Source organism: Chelonia mydas, chromosome 2 (genome assembly GCF_015237465.2).
Source record: "Chelonia mydas isolate rCheMyd1 chromosome 2, rCheMyd1.pri.v2, whole genome shotgun sequence".
Classification (NCBI taxonomy): Eukaryota; Metazoa; Chordata; order Testudines; family Cheloniidae; genus Chelonia; species Chelonia mydas.
Genome location: NC_057850.1, coordinates 108,743,056 through 108,769,811, shown reverse-complemented (window position 1 = coordinate 108,769,811; position 26,756 = coordinate 108,743,056). Strand labels below are relative to the sequence as shown.

Genomic DNA, 26,756 nt, shown 5'->3' with positions numbered 1-26,756 from the left:
AGTAAAAAAATGAATAGTGTGTAACAGTGTGTGGAGAAGTTTTCTTCTGCCAGTACATTAAAGGAAACTTGCCCTTGAAATGCTGAGCAAATAATTTATCTTGATTTTTTTTTAAAGTCTGATTCAGTCTCTTAACATTCTTTCATGAGCTTTGAACTCACTGAGTCTTCTAATAATGTCCTTAAATGAAGGAAGGAGGTAATTTTCTCTCTCAGTGCCTTTAGGGGATCATTAATCATGCATCAGTCATAAGTGTTAACTTTACAGCATGCCTGCTTTTTTTTTTTTTTTTTGTTAAGAGCTTAATTTCACATGGAGAAAGTGCTGTAAAGTAAAACTTAACTCAGAAATTGCTCCAATTCTCTGCACAGAATTGCTGTATCTCCTGCAAGGCAATTTTAGTATAGCACACACCACCCTGGCTCAGAGTCCTAGATATACTACATTTCATTACAACCTTTCCCTGCCCCCTGCCATGACACATTTCTGTAACAAGCAAATTCCATGGATGCTGGGGCTAGATTTATAGAGAAGCTGTGCTGTGTTATTGTCATAGAGGGTGTGCTCATTAGGCCAAAGGGACATGCAATTGCTCAACAGCCTGAAAAACCACACCACTTTTATATGGGTCCTGTACTCTAGGCACCCAAATATGAATAGTTAAGGACTGAATTAAGTCAAAGCTAATTGAAAAAGTTTATCTGAGAATAATTTAGTGAAAAAGGCTAGGTACTGTAGCACTGTACATACACTAGCTTTTCCCTTGGGTTCAAATCTGGATTAGATTGCAGAAATTAACATTAATTCCAGTCCTCAGTAGGCATTTGTCAACATCAGAAAAATCAATATTTATTATTCCAAAATGGAATGTGGTTCGCATATGATCAGGAGATGCCCCAGTCTGGAATACCATGTGTTTTGTGGGAAAAGTATCTGTGGGTAAAGAACAGTGCACAGCAACTGCCTGTCTTGCCACTAACTATTGCCATTAGCCCATTGCTTAAAAAGCAGGAAGAAACATTTTGTTCCAACAATGTGATTCAGTGTCATAGATGGGTGAATCACCTATACGGTATATACAGTAGGCAGCATTCATTAGATGCCTGCACTGGGCTAGCATTCTTGAAGCTATTCCAAGGAACTAGTAAACAAATATGATTCTGAGTAAGTATTGCTGCCTTTTACTTTCCTATTTGACTCTTCTAGAGGGTGAAACTGCCTAATGTTGGTCAAAAGATCTCAGTAATTCCATTTTGTTCAGAATAAAGAAAAAAAAACCCTATGATAAAAGGCAGAAGATTACCAGATCTGGCCTTTCACCTTTTGAACTTCAGAACAGCTTTTTTAAAACAATCAGCTGCAAGTGTAAATGGTGTCCTGCTTCCACTTATCCATATTTCCCAGGGAACCCATTTGTGATGTATTGTTTGTTGCTCTCTCTCAGGACAGAAATAAGCATTAAACATGGGAGAGTTAATACACTTTATAATGATAAACCAGGGGTTTAAATGAGCATGGAACTTGCTGAGGTAAAGTCTTTTACAGGCTTTTAAAGCTCTAATAAGATCACTAGCATGCATCTGAAACATATATGCACATTAAGCCTTGACCCAGAATGGTTTCATTACTATCTCTATTATTGTTATGACTTTGTAAGTGTAAAGGTAAGTGTAACAGGGCCCATCTCTGCCCCCACCCTCTTTCCTTCAGAAACTGTATGGAATCCAATGTGTGCTCCCTGAGAGCCTCAGGTGGAATTCTGGCTAAGTCAACTCACATCCTGGCCTCTCCTGTCCCATCCTGCCCATCAGACACACACAGTGCAGAGCTGTGCCTTTGCGAGAACAACAAGGCTAGACTGAGCTTTCAAGGCACAGCTCTTCACTGAGGGAGGGAAGTTCCTGCAGTGAGAGCTACTCACAATTCCTCCTGGTAGGAATGCCAACTTTCTGACTGAACAAAACCGAACACCCTTGCCCCGCCAAAAACACCCGAGGCCCTACCCCCCTCACTCCACCTTCCCCCCTCCCTCTCTTGCTCACTCTCCCCACCCTCACTCACTTGCTCATTTTCACCAGGCTGGGGAAGGCTGCAGAGGGTCCCTTTTTGACCGGATGGGGTTCAGTTGAAAACTGGACACCTGGCAAGTGGCAATGCTACCTCCTGGGGCTCCAGGAGAGCACAGGCTGCAGTAGTAGCTCAACCACGCTTTAAATAGCTGAGCCCCCTCACCATAACTTTGCCCCCAACCAGCTAATAGATGCAGGACCTGGGGAGCACGGACCCCCCACAACTCAGCTCTCTCCACTTCCTTCAGGTCGGCCGATGCCTTTGGCGGCACTAACACAGCATGGTACCTGCATTCCACAGCCATACTGTGCTTGGTTCCTGTGCAGGGGTTCGAGAGGGGGAAGGCTTCTTGGAATCCCCTGTGTATCTGGTCAGGACTAAACATAAGTTGGCCCTACTACAGTATACATACTTTGTATTCGCTCCTCAAAACCTTTACATTTTACAAATCTGATCTTTCCCTCCTGCAGCTTTCTCTGCTTCTCAAGGTAAGTCTCCTTAATTGATCCTGGCAGCTGGAGTTCCGATAATACCAGTGATTATTTTTTTCCCCGTGTAGGTTTTCTTTGGCTCCATGATCATCTTTGAGGTTTCTGGGAATGCAATCACAATGTGATTTGCTTAGCAGGGAACTCTGTCCACTTAAAGAAAGCCTTCAAATAGTTATTAAAATTCAAGCTCATTTTTTCTTTTTTCTGCTGCAGAGAGGCAGACTGTATGAAATCACAATCACATTTCTTATTCACACAGCAGATTCCGTCCCATTCTAATGACAGCTTAAAGCACAAGATAAAAATTAGACAATAGTTAAGATACATATATAAATATATACAGCCAGATCTCATCCAAACAATGGCTTATTATTTGATGAGAATCCACAGAGTGCTCAGCATTGTGCAACATAATTCAACCCTTGGACTCAGCTCAAACTACATGACTAAGTCTTTTTTGTGTCTCTCTTTCTCACTCTCATCTCAACTTTTCACATATGAATCCCTAGGGCCTACAGGCCTTCCTATATGTAAATACTAGTCCTGGATCCTCTTCGCTGACCCAGTGCACTGTTTCCCAGCCTTCTCCCGCTTCCATCCTTCCCGAGAAGTATACTTCTTCGAAATGCCATACAAATGCCCCCTTTAAGAGTGTTAACTAATTAGAATTCAATCCGACACTCACTGACTTCAGTGAATGTTTGATCAAGCCTTTAATGACTAAAACACCCCCAACAGAATAGAAGATGATCATGGAATTACTGTGATATACCCCACACTACACTGTTCATTCACTCTACTTTTGATCACATCCCATTTCCCAAACTCTGTCTATACCCTCAGATCCCAGAAAATTCCTGAGGGTTCTGAGCACCTCTCAGGAGATGCTCAACTTCTTGCAGGATTGGGCCATTAGATTCTAAGATCTTCAAGGTCAGGGAGACATACTTAGCTTTATACATGTGAGTAGTTTTGTTGATTTCAATGGGTCTACATGTGTGCATAAAAATCAAGGATGTGATAAGTGTTTTCAGGATCAGAGCTTTAGTTTGCGGAATAGTCTCCAAAGGTGAGTGGGGAAACCTAATATTTTGGGACATTTTAAAAAAGACTGGATAAAAGAAGGTGAGAACATATTGTAAGGAACAATTCTTCCCTAGCAGATGAATAGATTTAGGATTGAATAGGGTCTTCTATCATTCCATGGATTAATATATTCTGAATAAAAAATATACAATTAATCCAGACAAAAAAGACTAAAATTATAGCTATCAAGACATCCTTCTGTGTTGAATAGTGGATCTAAATAATGCTAGTATTCATGGGCTTTAAAAAAAGCATCTCTGTGACCCAGAAAGATGCACAGTAACCTGCGCTGTAGCTCACGAAAGCTTATGCTCAAATAAATTTGTTAGTCTCTAAGGTGCCACAAGCACTCCTGTTCTTTTTGCGGATACAGACTAACATGGCTGCTACTCTGAAACCTGTCATTATGCAAGGCACTGAATTTAGCCATATGGAGTGGAAATCTATCAACTTCATGAAAAAACAATGAAGTGAGCTGTAGCTCACGAAAGCTTATGCTCAAATAAATTTGTTAATCTCTAAGGTGCCACAAGTACTCCTGTTCTTTTTGTGGATACAGACTAACATGGCTGCTACTCTGAAACCTGAGCAATCCTATCACTGTTTCATTAAGTTCAAGATTTTCCCCCCAAAAGTAATTACCACTGAGTTCAACAAAAGAAAGATTGACAATTAAAGGCCATTTTAAGAAGTTACATACACGGTCTCTTCAATCTATTTGCCTTTTGGCAGAAAAAACATTCTGAGCATATAGAAATGCTGTTTGCTAATATAAATGGAGAAAAGTTTTTCCCCCCTAAGGCACTGACACATTTTAAAAGTAAATTGTTCCCTTTGAAGATGATTGATATTATCTGAATATCTTCCCATGAATAGGATAATCACTGAGGAGTATAAGCTGCCATGCAAACCACTTTCACTGAGAGGTTCACAATGGGTAGGATGATAGCTTTACAGTTCTATTTGTTAGCCACTAGCTTAACAATGTGCCAGGTTGATAGAGGCCACAATTACTCACCTGCCAATCTGCAAGCCATTTCTTCTAAGAAAAGGAGGTAAATGAAGAAGACTGATTGCCTAGCTAACCAGGGCCTGCGGATATAGGAGCCAGCCGGTAAGAGCATGAATGCATTAAAATTTACTATGCAAACCTAGACAAAAGAATGCTGTTGCCTTGCAGGAAAGTGAAAGCAGTTGGGTGAATTGGGTGCTCTTTCAAGGCAAAAAGAGGCACCTGAGTGTGAGAGGATGAATGGAATACATTTGATTTGCATTTCTTATTGCTGCTTGGAGTTGTGAAGTTACAAGCAAGATCCTGAAGGTGGTAAGTTCCCCATCTCACTCCCTCTTGGCTGCTCATACCCAGTATGAGGGTCACTGACCATGTCTACACTATGGGCGCTACAGCCCCATAATTATGCCATTGTAATCTCATTGTGTACAGACACCCTACAGCTACCGAAGCAGTTTTACCATCACTGTTGGAACTCCATCTTCCTGAGCGATGGTAGCTATACCAATGGAAGCATTGTTACGTTGACCTCGATTCATCTACGCTGGATTTTTCGCACCCCTGAGCACCGTAGCTTTGTCAACCTATGTTTTAAGCATAGGCCATGCTGACAACACATATGAGCTGTAAACTTTTGCTGTCCTGATCTTTTTTTTGGAAGAAATGAAATCACCACTGACTGAAATCTGATTGTGGGGGATTGGGGGCTCCCCTGAGCTCCAACCAAACTACAATTTGAGTTGTTTACAAGGTCCTTCCTCCATCTGTAGCCAGGAGTGATGGAACAATTTTTATAGTGGGGGTGCTGAGATCCATTGAATCAAACTGTAAATCCTGTATATAATGGCAACCATGTCCAGCCAGGGGGTGCAGCACCACCCCCAGCACCCCTAGTTCCAGCCTTATGTTTGTAGCACACAAGGGACTCTCCAAACAAACAAGCAAAAAATAAAAGTCTTCTCTCTCTCTCTTTCCCTGGGGGTGGGGGCAGAAATCAGAGTAAAAGTAAAGGAAGGCAAAGGTGGTCTGTCTCTTAGGCAGTCTTTTGGGTCGCCCCTTTGGGGCTTGGCCCGTCAGCAGGTACAGTGTCTCTAATCAGGATTAGGGTCTGCCTCCAGCCCCTCCTCTTGGGTCACTCCACTTTATACCTGCTCTGCACAATCTCAGGGGTGGTGAGGTCTGCAACTGCCTCCCTCTTTGCTGATCTGCCTCTGCAGTCAGCAGGCTCTGTGGCCTGGTCTACACTAGAAAACTTGGCTTAACTACATTGCTCAGGAGCCTGAAAAATCCACACCCCTGGGCAGCGTAGATAAGATGACCTAACCCCCAGCATAGACAGCACTAGGTTGTCAAAAGAATTCCATCGACCTAGTTACCACCTCTCAGGGAGGTGGATAACCTACATCAACAGGAGAATCCCTCCCATCCGCGTAGGAAGTGTCTACACTGAAACTCGAATGCAGCACAGCTGTGCCACTGTAGCGTTTTAAGTGTAGATATACCCTGAGGTACAGCAGTCTTCTTCCTGTTTATCACCCTTTCCTATGGCAGGCTTTCCCTTATTAAGCTCCCCACCTCCATCCCCACTCCAGGGAGAGCAAGCCTTAGAGGTGTACCTGGTTAGTGCTGGCTGAGTCCAGAAGAGCTTGTTAGCCCCAGCTCACCTTCAGAACTTAACTCAGGTTTAGAAAAATTCAGTGACTCAGCAATTAACCTTGCCCAAATCTGACCCTGCTGTAATTTACCCTGGATTACTGTACACCAGATACAAATTCATAGGCAAGAGAACACAGTGAGATAAAGGCCAAATTGTGAAAAAAAAATGCCACTTGTGCTCACCTGGACACTCATTACACAATGAATCAGTGGCTATGTTACCCAGGGGTTTCAGAGCCCAAAGCAGTGATAACTTAATGGGTTTTTTTCCAGGGGGCATCAGGAATAAATTAATGGGGACACAGCTCCTCCATCTAATAAATGATTGATACAAACCAGAGTGCTTTTACCTAAAACTACTTTTTATTAGGTCACAAGCACACACACATATGTGCTATAGCAATAGATTCAGAGCACCCCAAACTATAGCTACCCAAGTCTGCGATGGTTTTGACTGATCAACAGCCAAGCTTCTGGGGACCCTCCTTCCATCCAGCTTCTGGGGAGTTTAGGTGTCAGCTCCTTGCCTGAAGAAAAGTTCCCTCCGACTGTTCCAAAGTGTATTCTTTTACCTCATCTTTTATAGCTAACTTAAATAAAGCAGGTAACTCATGTGACTCACTAGAAGTCACTCGTAGTACCCTGTAGTGCAGTGGTCCCCAAACAGTGGGGCCCTAATCCTCCCCACCCCTGCTCTGCCCCCAGCTCTGCTCTGGCCTCACCCTCAGCCCCAGTGGCCCCAAGCTCCCAGCCTGGTTCCCAGCCCCTGACCACGGCCCCACTCCCAAGCCAGTTCCCATGGGTGGGGACAGACAGGTTCCATTTTGGGTAAGGGGGGGCATGATGGAAAAAGTTTGGGGACCATTGCCCTCGTGGGACAACAGTTCTCCTAGTTTCAGCAAATTGCTCATTATTCCTTATCAGCAAAGCATTTCTAGTATTTCTAGTCATAACAACAATAAAGCATATACGTCAGGGACAGTTAAACCAAAGTCACCTATCTCCACACTCCCTTCCATTTTTATGGCACATTGCCTTTCTGTCCCATCCTCCCATTCTGATTAGTAAAACTGCAATCATGCAGCTAAACAGCCTTGCCTCTCAGAGTCCTAACGAATTATTTCTAGCTATGTGGTTTTCAGCTAGCAATGGCTGGACATACACAATGGCTGAATTTATGTCAAGCTTAAATTTTCCCACAACAGCTATTTACATAAACTGATGCCAAGAGCAAGATCCACGTTTTAAAAATCCACTTTTCTTTTATTAGTAACTAAGGGACAATCAGTAGTGCTAGATCTCCCTTATTCCATTATACTTCTATCCACCTCTCATCATGGTTCACTCAATATTCACCAGTTGCTCCTTTTTACACTATTATTCTTATTCTTATTTATTATTTGCATTATTGTAGTGCCAGTCATAGGCCACGACCCCACTGTGCTAGGTGCAATGCACACACAGAACATTCACTTGGCTAAAAGAGTAAAATCCTACACATTATATTCCAATATCCTATTCAAAGATACTGTACTACCATTCACAGACAATATACTCCCATTTAAATGCCTGCATTCTACACGGCTCTGTTAAAGATATTTTTCTGACTGTATAAAAACAATGCTTTTTTTTTAAACTTTCATCAAAACTATTTTAAAAAAATACTATTGTGTGTATTTCCTTAGGCATTATTTAAAAGGAAATTACTCTGCTTAGCTCACTTCATATATTTGTCCATTACCCTGAAGTTCCATACAGACTACATCAGTTACAAGAGAAGCATCTTCAAACAATATATTCTCGACCTCTCTGTGAAACTCAGCTCACCCATTTGCTTTCAATGTCTAGAAATTTAGCATTATCCTTGACCCTGAACTCACACTTCTATTAGTCCAAATCCTAGCCTGGCTAGTGCTGCAATGGATAGCAAAGATGCTGGCACTTGCATTCCCTCCTAAGCAATTGTACTGAGTAGGACAGGATTCCAGAATGTGGCTCCAGAGGGACACATGGTAGGGAGAACTTTGCTATCTGAAAAGGAGGATTATGTGCCACTGGCAAGCAAATGTTGCTGTCTGCAACCTAGGTGCTAGCTAGCTGGAGTCCTGGATATAGTTCCTGAGCCAGCAGACAATTCCACCTTAGGGCCACACTGAACAGGCCAGTATAGTAGCCAGTCTCCCCACCTAGTGTTCTCTTAGCAATAAGGAGAGATCCTGTCCTGCGGTTTGCAAGGGGGTGGGGCACAAGGCTTTCTATGCTCTTTTTCCTCCTGTTGTGCAATAGTAAAGTAGAGGACAGGATCTAATCCCAAATTCGAAAAATCTGTGTATCACCACTCCTGCAACATCACCTGTGCATGCCATTTCTTTAGTACCACCTCTGCTGAAATATTCATCCATATCTTAATCTCCTCTCTGCTTAACTATTGCAGGTCCTTTCTCAATAACCTCCCTAAGCTCAGCTCTCCAGATTCCAGTAACTGCAAAGTGTTGCAGACTTTCTATCCTCAGAATGCTCCATTAGCTTGGCATGCAATTCAGGATCCAACTCAGAGCTGTTCTCTTGTCCTCCTGGCTTTGCAAACCATTCTCCATGGACTGTCTCTAGCATTCCATATGGGTCTGATTCCTCTCCTTTTTCTGCTCCCTCCCTCTATGGTCTAGCACGAGCCTCCTTGTTATTTCTTGCCACTAATAGTGCAAGCACCTTCTCATCTTAAGTTCCTGCCATGTGGAACAGACTGTCTCCATCCTTCCACCTCATCAATTTTCCATCTCCTTTCAAATCTCAGTTGAAAATATATATTTTCTTCCCGGCCTATAACTCTTAATTTCCATCTTCCATCTGTTATTGGCCTTATGCTTGAATACTTTAATTCATTCACCATAGAATGTCTTTACATCACTGTGTTCTGTAATGTATACCCAATACTGTCTTGCACTATGTAGCTCTAAGAGGCATTTTGGGACATGCCCTGCATGACAGATTCAGTATAAAATATAGTTGCATTGTATTGTTTTGATCTTCCTATAAATCAGCATATAACATATTTATAACAAAGACACAGCTTGAAAATAAAGTTTGTACATCGTGTGCTTACAGTAAACTCCTGATAAACCAACTTCCATAGGGTACATTGAATTAGATTGTGTAATGAAAGTTTCAAACAACCTTTGAAATCAGTGTGCCTAATAGACTTTGTGACTGAGGAGCACGCTCAGCGTGAGAGGAGGACTGGACATTGAAATATGTGCAAAGGAGACGGGGGAAAGGATGGATGGGAGAAGGAGATTAAATGAAGATCAAAAGAAGAACAGCTGATTGATATTTTTCAAAAAGGGGGGAAAAACCATATCATGCTGACAGATAAATACACCTGCATACATCATAAAACTACTTTTCCATGTAAGCCACTGCTGTAGTTGTCACATGGATGTTGTGTGACTGTGAATGGAAGGCAATCGCTCTATTAAGATATGGTCCATACCTTGAAAATGTGAGAGAACTCCATGCCTAATGCATATCTTCTTGTTTGTTACTTTCTCATTGTCAGGAAAAGGCTGTCTTTGCCTGTAAAACAAAAAGAGTTCTGTGCAACTTGAACAAGACAGGCAGGTCTGGTCCCCAGACCAGTTGTGCTGTTCACCCGAAAGCTGTTTCCTGCAACCACTGGAACAATACGCCCTGTCATTTTTAATAGTGTATTAACTATTGAAACAAAAAGCACTATTGAAACAGAGCCAAATATTACATAACAATGTAATATGTCAGTTAGAACTGAATTAGATGTAGTCTATTGGATAAAGATGTTGAACCTTCTGGGAGAATATTTCGTCTTTTGATCACAGATCATTTTATGCTGCCTTTGCCCTGGGTCACCAAGGTAACACAAAATCATACATGAAACTGGACCAAAATTCTGACATATGTTATTGTCCATCAGAAAGGAAAACATCCTGTGCCCTCAGCAATTTTTCTCATTAATAAAATACAGCAAAGTGCACAGCTCAGAGTACACACAGTGCTGTACATAGAAGTACAAGTGACAGATGTGAGCTGACAGAAAAAGGCCCAGGGAGTATAAACAGAATCCATTTGGCAACTGAGAGGGGCCTGTCCCAACTTGCCTTGTTTTTACAGTTGAATTTTATTTGTCATGGAAAGAAGATTCATGTCAAGAGTTTGGGATGAGCCGCTCTCAAGGCCAGCTTGACCAGAACAAACTAGGGATTGAGCTAGGGGAAGAAAGAATGCAGGGGTACAACATGTTCTCACCTTCTCTGAGCTGCCATCTCATTCTCCAAAAGCTCAGCTTTCAGTAAAAACCAAAAAGGTAAGTCTCTAGTCTTTATGCTTACAAACAAAAAAACAAAAAGTGAGCAAACGAACAACAAAAACATACCTTCAGAATGTGAACAGAGAGCAACTAATGCTGTCCTATCCTCCTGACTTGGCAGAGAGCCTGAAATAATAGCTCTGGGAAGATGAATAGTTCCATTCATCTCAAAGGAATTCTAATGCTGATGCCCAGTGATGATGATTTAATCCTGTCTACATTATTGACCATTTCCTACTCATTAAAGGATGTAAGGAAGGAGAGAGAGGATCATACTGTGAAGATCTTGCCAAGAATATATATATCTATTATGAATTTGCTATTCCCCAGCCATTGCCAGGTGTCTTGGAGATTCTGGGAAGATGTCAATCACAATGTCATGTCAACACAACACTCTCTCAATAACTGTCAAGCCATCTGGAATGGCGCATGAGCAGGAGTACCAAGCTCAGGGCAGACTGTGAAGAATCAGGGCACAAACCCCAAACTGGTTGTGAATTCTATACTTAGATTTCGCCAGCCAAGTGTCAAGTGTGAACTCCTTACGCACTACAACAGCCTTAACATGGAGTCACAGACAGTCCCCTTTTGTACTCTGATCTATCTTGCCACCCAGGCAAGCTTGCCTTTGTGATAGATGGTCCCTTATACCAAAAAATCAAAATATTCAGGTTACTCCCAGTCACTTACCCCAGGTCAAGTGCACCCTAGATCTGTCACCAAAGACAACACTTGTAGTCAATCCAATAATAAACGAACAAAAGATGTATTAACTAGGGGGGAAATAAGAGCGTTGTTTACAGGTTAAAGCAGGTAAACATACACACACAAATCAGCTACAGCCTTAGGTCCCAAAAACAAAATAGAAGCTGCTGTAATGTGGAAGCTCTATATGCCGTTTAGGGCTGACCCAGGCTAAACAGCTGGGGAACTCTTCCTTATGCTTAGAAATCTTTGTCCCTCAGTGTTCAAGCAGCACAGAGATAACAATTTCTTCTTGACAAGATTTCTATTCCCATCCTCCCAGAGTTCAAGCTCATGGGATGACTGCATTGGATTTCTCTTCATGGGTATGGGGAGGGGGGGAAGCAATCACTGTCTTTGGTCCATGTTCCACAATGGCTTGTCTGGTGTCTATGGGCCTTCTTTTTTTGGAGAGAGATGACATATCTTGTGGTAAACTAGCATTTCACACTTAATAATGCTTCTCTCCTGACTTGGTTTACAGTTTCAGAGCAAATAATTTTATCATTACCAAACACTTAAATATTACCTTATAACTTGGGATAGAGACAAAATAAGTAAGATTAATATGCTCTGTGACACTCGCAGATCAGATGCCAGCTCTTGCCCAGGCTGTAGCCATTAGCTAGGAACTGATAAACTCATAGCAGGAGACCAGATCGGGTCACCTGTATGTTAGTTTTGCTCAAAATAGGTATTAGTCTTATAAGAATATATTTAGCATTTAGACTCTATGAAATGCTCATAAATTAATCTCACTTGTAATGTTGGTATTCCATGCTATAAGAAAATATGTAAATTTTGCTTTATAACTTTAAAAATGTTTGCTCTGAACTTGTGAATCCAGGCTGGAGAATCGTCCTTCCCTCTCCCCCTCCCCACCCATCCAGATGGACTATCAAAATCAGAAGGGCCATCAAGAAACATCAGGAATCTTGTCCTGTAGGCTTGGAAGCTGAATGAAGGAAATAAAACAAAGCCATAGGAAAATTTTCCATCTTTTTGGCTGTTTGAACTCTGAAGGGCCAGAGACTCTAAACTGCAGTCAGAGATCCCCAGGGACAGCCTCCTGTGTCTGCCTTGAAAGACACTTTGAATTGACAGATCACTACAGCTCTGTCACTTTTAGGATTTAGATGGTAACTCATTTGTGTGTATATGTTTGCTTGCTTTGACCTATAAATAATTCTTAGTCCTTTTTCCTAGTTAATAAACCTTTAGATAGTTTATTGCAGGATTGGCTGCAGGCATTGTCTTTGGTGTAAAATCTAGGGTGCCAATTAATCTGGGGGAAAGAGACTGGTCTCTTGGGACTGGAAGCAATGCAAATGTGGTGTGATTTTTGGTGCAAGTGACCGTTTATCATTAAGCCCAGTTTGTCTGGCAAGATAGCTTGGAGAATCTAAGGGGCTGTCGGTGACTCCACGGTAAGACTATTATAGTAAACCAGGAGTTCACATTTGTTACTGGCTTGGTGAAATCTAATTATAGAACATACCACCAGTTGGGGGTGTCTGCCCTGAGGAAGGCATTCACAGTCATGAGCCACTGCAGACTGTGTAGCAATTGGCATAGTCTTGGCAGGATTCGCATGCAACAGGTCAATTGGTTTTAAAGATCAAAACCCAATGCTTTTTAAAAGTTTTAATTTGACTGAGAGTGTTTAAGAGTTAAAGATTAGTCACAATGAGTGAATCACAGTCCTATGAGGGTCTTGGGACAAAAGACCTTGAGCATTTGTGCTCGCAAAGGGAATTATCATTTAAGAGGAAAGCCTCAGATCAGGAACTGAGAACTTTGCTCATGAGCTATGACCAGGCATCCAAGGGCCCTGCATCCCTGAACATTTCAGGGAAACTGGCCAGGCTACAACACCTGGAAGCCCAGAAAGAATGTGAACATGATATAATAATGATGGTGGAGTTGCAGATCAGGGAAACTGAGGCAAGTGCCCAGCAACGATGCATGGAATGTATGGCAGCAGTCAAAGCCAACAATGAAATGGAGGAGGAAGCCTAACAAAAAATGCATAGAGCAGCGCAACTGAGGAGAGAACTCATGCATTGCAGCTCAAAGTACTGAAGCAGCACTTTCAGACTCTGAGTACCTCCCTTCTTAACAGCAGGGAGCAGGAGAAAGCCTGCCCAATTTATCAAGAGACTGGCTGCATAGAAAAGTCCCTGTCCACCTTTGAGAGACTGTGTGGGATCCATAAGATTCCAGAGGAACTGCCATTGACCGCTGTCACAACAGCGAATAAGGTCAGCAGTATCTAGCCCTGGTACCTCAAATACAGTGCCAGACAAATACACCTTCTCCAGGGTACAGCAACAGCAGGGGCTGCAAACAATTTCAGATCCCTGCAGCCTGCAGAGAAAGAAGCAGTTCCTCCGTGCAGAACACCGTGGCCCAGACCACAGGGGAAGCAGGCTGGTCTCTGCCATCAGGACTCTAGTGACAGAATACAAGTCTTGTTAGTTAGAGCTCTGTGCATTGGAGGGGTTTTGCAATCCCCATGCCCTTACGTGGAGCAGCCATTTCTAAGAGGCTGCTTCCCAAATGTGTCAGACAGACTCTCCAACAGGCCACCAGCCTTGGTTCACACTGACCTGAGGAATCTCCTGCAAGATTCTCAGTTTTCTTCTCCAGGCCAGGATGCGGAAGCACTGGCTGGTTGTTGTTCAGGTGGGACATTAATTTACGGACTGTTGCACTGGAGTGTGGTCCAAGCACAGGACTTAGAACCAGAACAGAGTCGTAATCAGCCTCCTTTCTAGGGGAACTCTCCACTGCTCCATCTCTGTCCGTCCCTCTGTTAAAACAGGGCTGATTTCTTTGATGTATATCCAGGCTCTTCCTACTGACAAGACTCCAGATCATGTTCTGGTGACTTCCCCAGTTTCCCTCTCCCAGCCATCCAAACTGCAGCTGCTGACATGATCTTCCTCTCCTGGTGCTGTCTTCCCCACTTCCCCAAGTCTGGCTCTGGCTGCCCTTTTTCCATGTCCAGTTCAGACTTCTCCTTCGCACCTCCAAAGCTCCCTGTGCAAACACCTCCCTGTGCCAACATCTCCACCTCAGTCATCCCCTCCTCCCATCCCACTCCCATCTTACTGCCACTTTGTCCCACAGCATCCCCTGCTACCGGGAAGGGCCCAGCAACCTCAGCTCAGGCTCCCCTTTCTATTCATTCCATCAGACAGACCCTGCGGCTCTCCTACACTCCTAGAGTGACCCCTTTAGCTTGAGTGAGAGGGGCTTGTGCTGAAGGGCCCTGGTTCAATCCCCACCAATGCCCGTGGTGTCTATATGTGGCCATGGTTTTACTTACCTATCATTGTAGGTTGTTTAGCCCATTCCTGGCCATGTGTGGAACATCTGCTGCTGTCCACCTCTGTGATGTATGTCCCTCATCCACCCAAGGACATGACATATCAAGGTCAATCCATCAACTCCCATCCGGTCTTAACCTTCATGATGGACGGTGAGTCCTGCCCTGACCACAGAAAGACAGGGTGGTGTTCTTCAGGGGAATCTGCTGGAGCTCCAGTCTCCCCTGCTCCACCTCACACTAAGGGTTTTCAAAAGATACTCCTCATCTTGGATAAACAAAGCAGCTAAGATGAGGCCAGTGTGGATGGATTTACTGAGCAGACTGGTTCTAAGAGAAGAGGAGATTGCTTCTCTGCTCTAGTGAGATTCCCATAGGAAAAGTATCTGATGGTGGGAGTGCGGGCAATACAAGCCCTCAGCCTCTGGAATGGCAGGAAATCAGGACTCTGGGAGTTAAGGCGTGTCTCTGTCCTGCTGGAGGGAGCAGAGCTGGAGAGCAGAAAGGGCAGTGCTGAAATTGTATGAATGACAGTGACCTCTACCTGTAAAGGTGACTGCAGCTTCTTGCAGGCAATAGAGTCCAGGATCCTTATACACCTCCTTCGGAGATGCTTTTCCTAGGAATAAAATCAACATAGCACAATGAGAACAACGTCTGAGTCCCAGGGCTGGGATCCAGGGATAAGGGATGCTGTAAGCCAGGCTATGTAACAGGAACCTGATCTTTGTCCCAAGAGCTGCAATTACCCAGATGAGTGAGTGGTTCCTACCTCCATGAGGGGAGTGGGGTTTTCTACCTAAGCATCACTGAGAGCCAGCTCTTCTTGGTTTGACAGGATGAGGTCATTGGTCCCCAAGCTGGGCCAGCTGCAGGCTACATTGATTGATGTAGGAGGCAGGGACAGATCCCTTAGCGTGGAAGACAGAGAGGGGAGGAAGCTCCTGTTCATTTCCCGTTTGGAGACCCCATAGAAGAAGATCCCAGAGGGGAAGGGAAAATGAAGGGCAGGAAGTGAAGCTGCCCCTATGAAGAAGGCACTAGAGCGGAACACAATCCAGTTCCCAGATCTACCCAGTGGTGTAGCTAGGTGGAGCGAACAGGGGCAGCGGACATAAAAGTGCCACCCGCTTGTACTCACCGGGCGGTGCTCCAGGTCCTTGGCAGCACTGAAGGCCCCCGCTGCCAAAATGCCGCTGAGGACCCGGAGTGCATGAAGGCCCCCGCTGCCGAAGACCCGGAGTGCCACCAGGTGAGTAAAAATTTTAAAAGGCGCCTTTAAATTAAAAAGGCGCCACTTGTGCTCAGAGGGGGAGCAACCGCTCCCCCCGCTCCCACCCTGGCTACGCTACTGGAGCTACCTCATGTTTGTAAGTGTGGCCTCGGAGGGGGTCACTTCATCACCTTCATTCCCTGCCTGTAAAATGGGGATAATAGTTTCCTCCCTCCCAGGGAGTGAGGGGAGGACAGTCCCATTGTCAGCGAGGAGCTTGACTCGGACAAGCTGGGGGTGGACTGTGCCAGGGTAAGGAAAAGGACCGAGAGTTTGCTCCCTATAGCCAGTGGAGGAGGATGGGATCAGAAGGTCAAGGAAGGGGAATGGGGCAGGAACTAGTGCCACAGAGAGGGCTTAGGGATTCGGTCAGTGCCAAGGGCTCAGTACCTCCATTCAGCAAAGAGTTTCTCTATTGAGAAGACCCCTCCTGTCATGGCAGTCTGCATATTATTTGAAGTCCTTCCTAGTGTCCTCGAGGTGCCCCCTTAGTTCTTCTTGAATGTGGTGGATTCATAGAACCAGGTTGTTGTCCGGCAAGTTCGGAGAGGCCATTGGTAGTGTGGGCTGAAATCAGGGGTTAATCTATCATTAGCAAAAAGAGTTGAGGTTGGCATTCTGGTTTTCAAATTTGGAGCTGATCTGTGCTTTCAGCCAAAGGTACGCGGTCACAGCAGATGAAGCCTGCCATCTTGGTCAGTTGATCTACGATAATCAGTTGTACCGTGTGACCATTTGATTCAGGGAGTTCTACAATGAAATCCGTGGTTCCAAACTGCCATTTTGGTCAGAGCCTGGTAGTCTACACAGAGTAAGAGTCCCACTTCCTTCTTTCCAAAGAGGACTGGGGCCCCTGTGGGAAACGCTGAATGGCGAATAAACCCTTTGGACTGTTTCTCTTGACTACATGCAGAGAGAGCCACCAGTTCTGGTTCGGACATTGCGTAAATATGGCCAAAGGGAACTGTTGCCCAAAATTGTAGATCAATAGGGCAGTCATGGTCTCAGTGCAGAGACAATGTGTCCACATTTTATTTTTGAATATGTCCAAATAATCCTGGTACTTAACAGGAATGTGGGGTGTCAGACCCAAGAATGGATCACTGCAGCCAGTTGCTGTGAGCCCTGGTACACACAGGGGTGGACTCACCACTGTCTGGCAATGGGTCTCTTGGACAAGGAACTTGTTGCTGTTGCTATGGAGATAGGCCTGCTTGGAGGAAAAGCTGGTCTTCCGGGTTTGCCAGAGAACATGGGGGTCCTGTCATGCTAACCAGGTGAGCCCACCAAAATGTGGGGAACACATCACAGTGAACGTTAGCACTTCTTTGTGTACCTGGGTTACTGCTTGCAGGGGCACCATTACCTGAGTCACCAGTCCTGAGGACAGGAGGGTCTTGTCAATCGTTCCCACAACATCTGATGTGACTTCTGCAGGACAAGGATTTGCAGATCTTGGGCTGTCTCGAAATTTATGAAATTGTCCGCAGCCCCAGAATCAATAAGTGCCCACTGCAATGCCACTTGTCGTGTTTCTCTGGAGATGCACAACTGAATTGGAACTTGGAGATGCAATGAGGGCCCTGATGGACCTGGATTTCCATGAAGACTTGGCCTTGTTCATTTCCTAATACTTTTCGGGCTGGGGTCCATGACAGGCAGCAAGTGAGTGCGTGCCCTGACTTACCACAGTAGAAGAACAAGTCATTGCGCTGACTTCAGGTTCAGGGGATGAGTTCAAGGGTGTTAGTGCAGAGCCAGGCCAAGGCGGCTCTGTGACACCCTCTTCTCTTCCTCCCTGCGCTTGCGATGGCAGTTCTCAATGTGGTTGACCAGATCAATGAAGCTGTACAGGCCCAAGAGGGCTTCTAGTCAGGCTAACTCCTCCTTGACCTCTTCACTGAGTGCCCAGCGGAAATGATAAAACTGGGCCATCTGGGTCCACTCGACATTGGCCACAAGCCATCAAAACTGCATGGTATAGGAGACGGCTGGCCTATGTGCCTGCAGGAATTTTGGCAGGAGAGCTTCAGCCAATCACAGGAAGGTGCTCCAGCATATTAGTGCCAGAAAATTCAGTTTGAGTAGAGGTGAGGCCCAGTCTAGCACCTCACTGGTCAATAAACTAGTTACCAATCCCCCCTTAGCCTGATGGGTGGGGTAGGTCCAGGGGCAGAGGCTAGTTAAGAAACCCCTACATTTTCAGTCATTTCCATCAAACCACTCAGGTAGAGGAACCCCAGGGCCAAGCTCAGTTAGCAAGGCCTTCGTTCACACCTGGTGTGATGTGTCCCCTTTTGTGTACGGGCCACTTACTAGCAAAGGGCCTGTTTTCTGCAAAAAGTTGCATCACCTGGTGTCAGGCTCTGCTTCCTATAATTAGGCCTACTGCTTCAAGCAAAAGTCCCAGCTAGGCATAGGTTTGGACCTGGGTGAAGGATGGTGCAGGAATCAAGATCCAAGGACAGGGCAAGGTCAAAATCAAGATCAGAGTCCACAGACAAACCAGAATCAGAACTGGAGCCCGAGTCCAGGTGCAGGCCAGTGGTCAAAGCTGGGTGGTTAGAGTCCAAAGATAAACCAAGCTGATATCAAGCCAGAGTCCAGACACAGGCAGAAATTCAAAGCCAGGTAGTCAGAGTCCAAGGGACTGAGGAGGATCAGGAGTAGGAGACAAGGCTGGAGTGAGTTGGTGGTGGGGCTGGAGTGAGGCTAGAGGGCGGCAAGGACAATACAGAGCAAGAGTTCACAGCCAACATCTAGAGCCAAGGGTCATGCCAAGGTCAGTAACCAGAGTCCGGAGCTGAGGGTCAAGCCAAAGTCAATAGCCAGGAACTGGAGGGCAGGGCAGAGTGGTGCACGGAGGCATGAACCAGGATCAAGGTGGGGACTGGCTCAGCAGACGGGCAGGGATCTGCCTTGTTGCCCAGATAACTTCCCGGTACTTCCAAGCAGTGCCCACATGGAGGGAGACCTGCAGATCTGGGTTCCAGTCCCACAAATCCTCACCTGGGGACTTTCTTCCTAGGAATAAAAGAAGGACAGCATGATGACAAAATGTCTTTGTCCCTGGGCTGGGATCCAGGGCTGGGGGAACTCCCACCCAGGCTATGTACCAGGGACCACATCTCCATCCCTAGCTCCTGTTCATTTCACACTCAGAGACCCCCTAGAAGGAGGGGAGAATAAAGGGCAGAAAGTGAAGCTGCCCCTGGGGGGAAGGCACTGGCCTGGGACCCAGTCCAATTCCTATATCTACACCCAGGTTTATGTGACCTGGGTCACAGCCCTTCCTGTGTGTCTTAGTCCTCACCTGTCCGATGGGGAGGATCATTCCCTGCCCCAGGGTGCTTGGGGGGAGTTACGTTCCTGGCTGGGAGGGGTTCAGATACCATGTGGGTGGTGGGAGGCTCAGACATTCACAATTTCATGGGTGACATGGGCCATGGGATTGTCTGAGCAGTGACCACAGGGGAGGGGCTCCACGTCAGGCCACCTCTCCCAGACTGCAATGGTTACTGATGAGAAACTCTGGTTCTACAGATGTTCTCAGTGTAATAAACCAAGCCTGTTGTCCTGGGCTGGGCCCTGACAGCCAGAGGCTTCCTAAACTGGCCTCTAGACATGAGGCAGGGACAGTAACCAGACAGGCCATAGCCCCGCGGGGTGGGGGTGGGGCTTGGTGGTGAGAGGGAGGTGGCATTCTAGCTCTGGCTCCCTGAGGTCGGACTCATCCTCTGATCCCTTGGCACAGGGGATGGACTGATGGGTGGGGCAGGAGACCTTTGCCCTTGCCCTGGGGAGAGGGAGTCATTGCCCTAGCCCTTAGGAGTGGTAAAAGTGTTGTGGTGGGGGGGTCCTTCCCTGCCCCTTCTGAGGGAGTGGAGGCTCCAATGAGCAGCAGAAAAGGCCTGCAGTTCCCTCTCCCAGGGAGCTGCAGTTCCCTCTCCCACCTTGTGTCCAGAAAGTCTCCTCATTAGCAGCTCCAACCCACAGCAACCAGGGGCAGGCATAAGCCCAGAGCAACTGGGAGGGAGCCCCTCCCCTCCCCTGCAGCTGGATTGGTGGGTTTGGCTCTCTCTCAGGATACTTGGGGAGGGCCCGGCCACAGCAGCCCCAGGTCAGACAGTGGTGCAGATGGGGCACTCAACCATTCCCCTGCTGTAGTGCGGAGCTTTCTGAGCTCCAGGGGGGGACATGGGCCCTGGTACTAACATGCAGGCCCTTCTGTGTCAGGCCAGGCAGGGAGAGCATAGAGCCATGGCAGAGAGAGTAAGGCCAAGAAAAAGGAGGGTGGGGAGCACTGTTCCCTCTAAGCTGTGTGTGTGTGTGTGTGCCAGCACACAGATCTTAAACCCCGCACACATGTCAAAACACCGCGCGCACTCCAGCTTCAGGGGTATTAATGGCACCTGAGGTCACCAAAATTTCCACCCAGCCCCACCCCATGTCTGAGGGACAGATTCCCCCACCCAATCCCCAGATGGATTCTTGTCTCCTCTCTAGTGACCTCCAACCCCACTCCCACCCTTGTAGAGTGAAGCTGTGCCCCACTCCACCCCTTCCCCTGAGGACTGCAGCAGGGGTCAGGCAACCCACACTCACTGGGCGGTGGTAAGTGCAGTGACCCAGTCCCAGCCTGCTCCACGTCGCCGGCTCCCAGCCACACTGCCAGTGAGTGCTGGGGGCCAGTTCCCCACTGCCTCCCAAGCCCCAAAGCTGGGAGCCAGGGAAGCAGAGCGGAGTGGGCTGGGGCTGGGTCACTCCACTTCCCACCGCCCCATGAGTGTGGGGTCGGGCCCACCCTGCACTCACCAGGAGGTGGGAAGTGGACCGACCCGGTCCCAGCCCGCTCTGCTCCACCCTGCTCCGCCGGCTCATGCTGGGGGGTGGTTCCCCCTTGCCCCCCAAGCCTGCGCCTGCCCCCCCCACGGAGGCCTGGGGCCACACACACACCCTGCAGGGGGGCTGCATAGGGCACCAAAATGGCTAGAGATGGCCCTGGTCTCCAGGGGAGTTTCCCAACCCTAGCATGAGCGATGGCAGCTTGTCCTGTTGATGTGATGCCTGTAAATAAATAGCCTGGCTGGAGAGCTGAGTCTGAACTGCTTTGAGCTGCTCAGGGGACAAGCTGGCTCTCCCCTGCGCATGGAGTTGAATTCATCTCTAAGAATGGCACCTGCAATGACTCATTCACCTCCTTGCTCCCCGGCCAGCAAATGGGGATGGGATGGGAGTGACTTTTCCTGGCCGAGAGGTGAAAGGCCCTGGGTCCTTCCCCAAAGCTAGATTAATCCTTCTCTGGTTACCTCATCCCCTATCAGCTGCCCAGCTTCCCCCACGATGGAGAAGGCTAGAACCAGCCCAGCCTGGCTGACACGTAGCTGGGGGTCATGGATGGCCAGCAGCACCGCCTGCAGGAAGGATCTTCTCTGGTCTTCTGAGAAGATCTCACCGAAGACCTAAAACCAACAGCACCTGAGCTCTTGGTAGATTGCCCAAATCCCTCTAGTGGCTCACGTGGAAGGTAAGAGTCCTGCTGCAACCAAGGCAGCTAATTCCCCTGGAGGACCTTTGGGGTCCCATGGCCCAGGGATTCCCCTTTAGTAAGAGGTCGCAGGCATTGAGGCCTCTAATAGCTCAGGATTCACCTCAGGAGCCATGATATGCTGGGAATGTGTCAATGTGCACAAGCCTGGTGCAGTCTGGAATGTAGCTCACAACGACTACACAGGACCCTCTACTGCTTCCAGCAGCGATATCTCCTGGAGCTCACAAGCTAGAGGGATGGGGCTTTCCTAGCTCACTCAGGTCCCATTCCCCATGCCACCGACATTCCCACGAGCCTTACGTATGGTGCAGTAATGCAGCTCAGGGTAGGAGCTCAGTGTCCCTGACCAAACTCCCTGGGCAGGGGCAGGTTCTGCTTCCTGATTTGCAATGGTGCTGGGCAAACCCCACACCCTTCCCGTGCTTTCACAGGGAGCAGGGAATCCAACAAGGGTCTGGTCTGGCAATACCTGGGTGTGAGCTTCCCAACTCACTGACCCAGTGGCTCCCCTCTCAGACATTCGGGTGTCAGCCAGGGAGACAGTGAGTGGAGCCAGATCCCTCGAGATACAATCCTGCATTAACTCAATGCCCCAGGGGATTCCTTTTATGCCACGTAGAAATGGATCCATGTATCACCCCAAACCAGGGCCGTTAGGAAGGCTCCGAACTAGGATCCTCAGCCTCTCCCAGCTGAACTCTGTCAGCTGGAAACACGCAGCAGGCTCTTGTCCTGTATCCAGGCACAGCCTCTGCAGGGGGAGACAGCTCCACACCTGAGCTGCTGTAATGCATCAGCTGAGAGACCTTACCTCCCCCACTCTGGCCATATTTCTATAGCCAAGGTACTTGGTGTCCTGGAGCCCATCCTGACACCACAGCTCTTTGACATCTCTGATGTTCAGCCCTGGGAGAGAAAGACACATTTGTGAGGTTGGCATTCTGGTTTCAGTGCTTGATTCCTTTTGTTCCCATTGCTGGGTGCACACTGACTGGGGCCTTCGCAGTATCTATGCCCCAATGGAATAGTAGGGTCCTCATCAGGCGGTTTAGTATCTGGAGGGGGATTTGTTCCATTCATCACAGAAATCATGTGACCATTACAGTCTTTGGGCTCTGGGAGTGGGTCCCTACTAATGAAGGTGTCTAATGCTGAGAACCCCCCACATCCACTGAAGTCAGGATCTGGCCCTAGGTACCCAGCTGGTGAAATCCTGCAAAGCTTTCTGTCCTTCCTCTGTGGTCCCCACTCCTGCCCCTGCCCTCAGTCTGGGCTCTTACCCTCCATGTGTCTCAATACCTCCATTCCTACCCCCTCACCAGCTGGCAGCCCCATGGCAGCTCAGCTGTGCCCTGTGAGATAAAAGAGCCAATTTCCTTGGCACTTTCACACTCATCGCTTATGAATTCATCATTTAAACTGGGGTCGGCCTCAGAGGAGGGGGCTTCTTCTATAGAGTCCCACTGCCCAGTGGAGTGAGTCTCCAAGAGTGCCACTTTTCCATACAGGTCCCATTGCCCAGCTGGGGTCAGTCTCAAAGGAGGGACCTTGTTTCTATTGGCATCCCTCTGCCCAGCTAGGATTGGTCTAAAAGGAGAACCCTTAGTTCTACAGGGGTCCCAATGGCCCACTGGAGTTAGTCTCCTAGGGGCTTGTTTCTACAGCGTCCCATTTCCCAGCTGGGTTTCTTACCCCTCTTCTGCAGCCGTAGCTGGTAGAGCCTGTAAATCCCCTCCCTGGATTGCAGCTGATATCACATGCTGGGTCAGTGACATAGAGACCCAGCTGTGCCACAAGATACCCCACCTTGGGGAAGTCAGATGAGCTCTGATGGAAGGAGGAGGAGAGGGGAATCCATCAATATTCTACCTTCAGCTTTTTATCTCCCCTGGGCCAGGAGTCTCTCTCCTCCCACTCCTTCTATAGGAAGTGCTGGGGGACAGAAACTAGAGCTACAGCCCCCATTCTCTCTGCCCCCAAAGGAGCTTTGAGCAAAGGGACCAGGGGAGGGGCTCTCTATGAGGACTCACTCGCCAGCAGCTCCAGAATAACAAGGGCCCTGAGGCCAGGCACAAATCTGCCAGCCCGTGGGCTATGGAGAACAGCCCCTTACGGACCCAGGGGAACCAGTTAGCCAGGAGAAAAGGAACTTGACTGAAGCATAGTTGATTCTCAGTTTTGACTCTGCCTCCCCACAGGGGCCCTCTCAATCTAGAACCCCTGCAGCTGCAAATCTCCCAGTCTGTCAGAGGCCAGCCCTGCCTATGCAGGGGGGGTCAAAGGTCACTTACATCAAATCCTGGGAGGCAGGTGGTGTATCGGAGTAGGGCAGTGCTGCTCCGTATGGACCTAGCTCTCTCTTGCGTCACTCTGGCGTGCATCCAGAAATTGATGTGCAGTGAGAGAAGGAGGCAGGTGAGGGTCAGTGGGCAGATGCACAGGCTCTACAAATGAGCTTCCCCTCCCCATGGGGCTGAGACATTGTGTTCATCACAGAGCTTTAAAAGGGGGTTCTTGTATCCAGGACGCTGCCCATGTCCTGCTGGGCACAAGCTGTCATTGTCTCTCCAGATTGGGACAACGTTCGGTCTTGGGGATAGTCCCACCCTCTCTGAACCCCTGATCCATGAATAGCACATCACGATCAAGTCACACGCTCTAGCCCCTCCCCAGCTGCAATGGCATTGGTACGATAGAGAGAGTGACTGTGAGGAGAATCCCTCCAGGAATTGCCGTGTCCATAGGGAATCAGCTGTTCTGTCCTAAGAATCCTTCTGTATCTCAGGGTCTCAGTAGAAAGGAGCCAGTGACTTTTCTGAGAGGCCCATGTCCCGGGTCTCACAGTGGTTTGAGGCTCTCAGTCCCCAACCAGGCCTGGTGCCCACTGTTAGTGCTTAATAGAACCATGCAGAGCTCTGGCTTACAGTCCCAGCTCCTTCCCTCTGTCCCCCGAAAGGCGGAAGGGCCCTGACATTGCACTGCACTGACAGCTCTGGCAAAGTCTGGCCCGCTGCGTCCCAGCTGGGAGGACACAATGGAAATGTGGCTCTTCCAGTCTCTCCTTTGCAGCCCTCCCATGGAGTTAAGATGAAATTCCACCCAGACCCTTCTCTTGTGCTCACCTCCAAGAGGTGCTGCAGCTTGTCCGTGGTGAGGGTTTCTGTGAGCAGGCTCCTCAGCATAATGTCCAGGCTGTCTACATAGGCCTTGTGAAGAGCCTGCAAGAGGAGGGAGTGCCGGACAGTCATGGGATCTGGGGCTACAGCATTCAGGAGATGATTAGGAGGGTTCGCTGGGGAGCCCTGGCAAGACCCCAAAGATGCATCCTGGCCTCTCCCATTCCTATCACTCCAGAGACACTTAGCAAGAGTTCATGGCAGGATGACACTGTTGTAGTAGCCAGGCAAGGTACTAACAAACTTCAACAGGACTTTATTTTTTATAGTGGAAACCTCTTTTCCAAGCTGCTGCTGCACCTTCAATAGCTCTCCCTCGGCCTAAACACCACAGACACCTAGCTCTTCAGTCTTTGCCCTTAGCAGTTCTCTGCAGAGGGCCTGGTATGCAGCAGGGTATGGAACAGCCACACTGCTATGGATGGGAGCTAGGGGCCCGGGTCCAGGCAGCAGAGCTGAGAATGAGGAGGGAAGGCCAGGATCAGCCACAGAGGGTAACGCGATCCCCTCTGGAGGGAAGGGGCCCTCCTTGCCATTTTGTTAAGCCCAGGCCTGTTCCCAGCTCTGCTCACCCCTCCTCTATTCTCAGCAGCTCCACCAAACCAAGGGAGCAGGGACCACAGGCCGCTCCTGGGATACAGAAGTAGGATGATGACCTACCTGGAAGTGAGCGGTGTCCTTCCCTGTGCCCATGGTAAAAACACTGTACAGGACAGCCCGCAGGAGGTGTGATTCCAGCTCAAGAGGCAGCTTCAGTTTGCTGGCAGGACAGAGGAGCCTGTCTTAAACTTTAGCGCACGAGAGTGGGGCTGGCACTACCATGGGACGTGGAATGTCAGGGAAATAGGCACAGGCCAGCAACAACAGAAACAGGGGTCCCAAGAAGCGCAGTGAGCTAGCTGAAGTCATAGAGCCAGTCAGTGGCATGGCTAGAACAGGGCCCGTTCCCCTGATCTCACCACTGGACCTGGCTGCCCCTCTTATATAACCCCCTACCCCAGTGATCCTCTCCCTAAAGCCCCTATAAAGTTACTGGAGTGAAATCAACCACCCAGCCAGGAAAGAGTGAACATTCCCACCCCTTCGGCTGCAATTGGGGGTGACCTAGAAGGGGGAGGATCTGTGACTCCCGGCTCTGGGCCTGAATAGCACCAGGGTCAGGGCAGCTAGGCAGGAGGGTTCTGGTACCTGAGGTTGCAAACCGCAGCCACAGAGCTGGAGAGGATAGAGCTTGGCTCAGACTCAAGGGGGAGGTCTTCAATCAACTCCTGGGAAACCCAAAGAGGACAAAGCAGCAGGTGAGATTCAGGCCCCACAGGCACTTCCCAGCGAGGAGGCCAAACTGTGCAGCAGACACAGCCAGCATAACCCCTCCCCCCCACCTTGACTCTCCTTTCCTTCCTCCCATCAAACTAACCCCTCCCTCCCCCTCTCCAGCTCAACCCCCACATTCCTCCCTCCCCTCAGACACCCCTCCGGCCCTACCATCCCCCCCGCTGCCAGTTCCGGATCAGTGCCAGAATTTCCCCCTTCCCTGCTCCCCAGTCCTCAGCCCCAGGAATCCCTGCCCTCTGCTGCCCCCTCCAGCCCCACTATCTCCCCCCACTGGCCCATGTCCAGCTCCCTCCCCCCACGGGCCCAGGCACCGGGTCTCACTCACCGCAGTGCTCTCCACAAGGGCCGCTCTGGAGCAGTGCGGCTCCAGGGTGTCCTGCCCCTGCTTTTGTGCGGAGAAGCACAGAGTGGGGATAGCGTGCAGGAAGCGGAGCTGCTTGGCCCTGTCCCGCACCCACTAGGAGTGGGGCTGGGGGAGAGAGAGCCGGTTAGCTAGGGGCCTCCCCGCCCCACCCAAACCAGCTCCAGGGCTCAAGTCCTCCATGGGGGAGGACAGGAAAAGCCCCCCCCTTCCCAAAACTGTAGAGTTAAAAATCCTAAGGCCATCTTGGATCCTCTAAAGGACAACTAGACATCCATTTTGTAAGCCCTTCTGGTCCCCTGCTCTCTCTGAATTTGGCGCCTTTTTATGT

At 48.3% G+C, this 26,756-nt stretch overlaps 1 long non-coding RNA gene across 1 annotated transcript; it reads right to left on the bottom strand.

The window, feature by feature from the left end:
* Positions 1 to 2,076: 2,076 nt before the first annotated feature.
* Positions 2,077 to 26,000, bottom strand: LOC122464196. Its single transcript, XR_006288136.1, has 11 exons — positions 25,918 to 26,000; positions 25,390 to 25,489; positions 24,676 to 24,771; positions 23,845 to 23,923; positions 23,246 to 23,380; positions 22,365 to 22,459; positions 16,393 to 19,026; positions 15,274 to 15,348; positions 14,730 to 14,894; positions 9,806 to 9,888; positions 2,077 to 2,663 (listed from the first exon to the last, which is right to left on the bottom strand). It is a non-coding gene; the product is annotated as an uncharacterized LOC122464196 (long non-coding RNA).
* Positions 26,001 to 26,756: the final 756 nt, after the last annotated feature.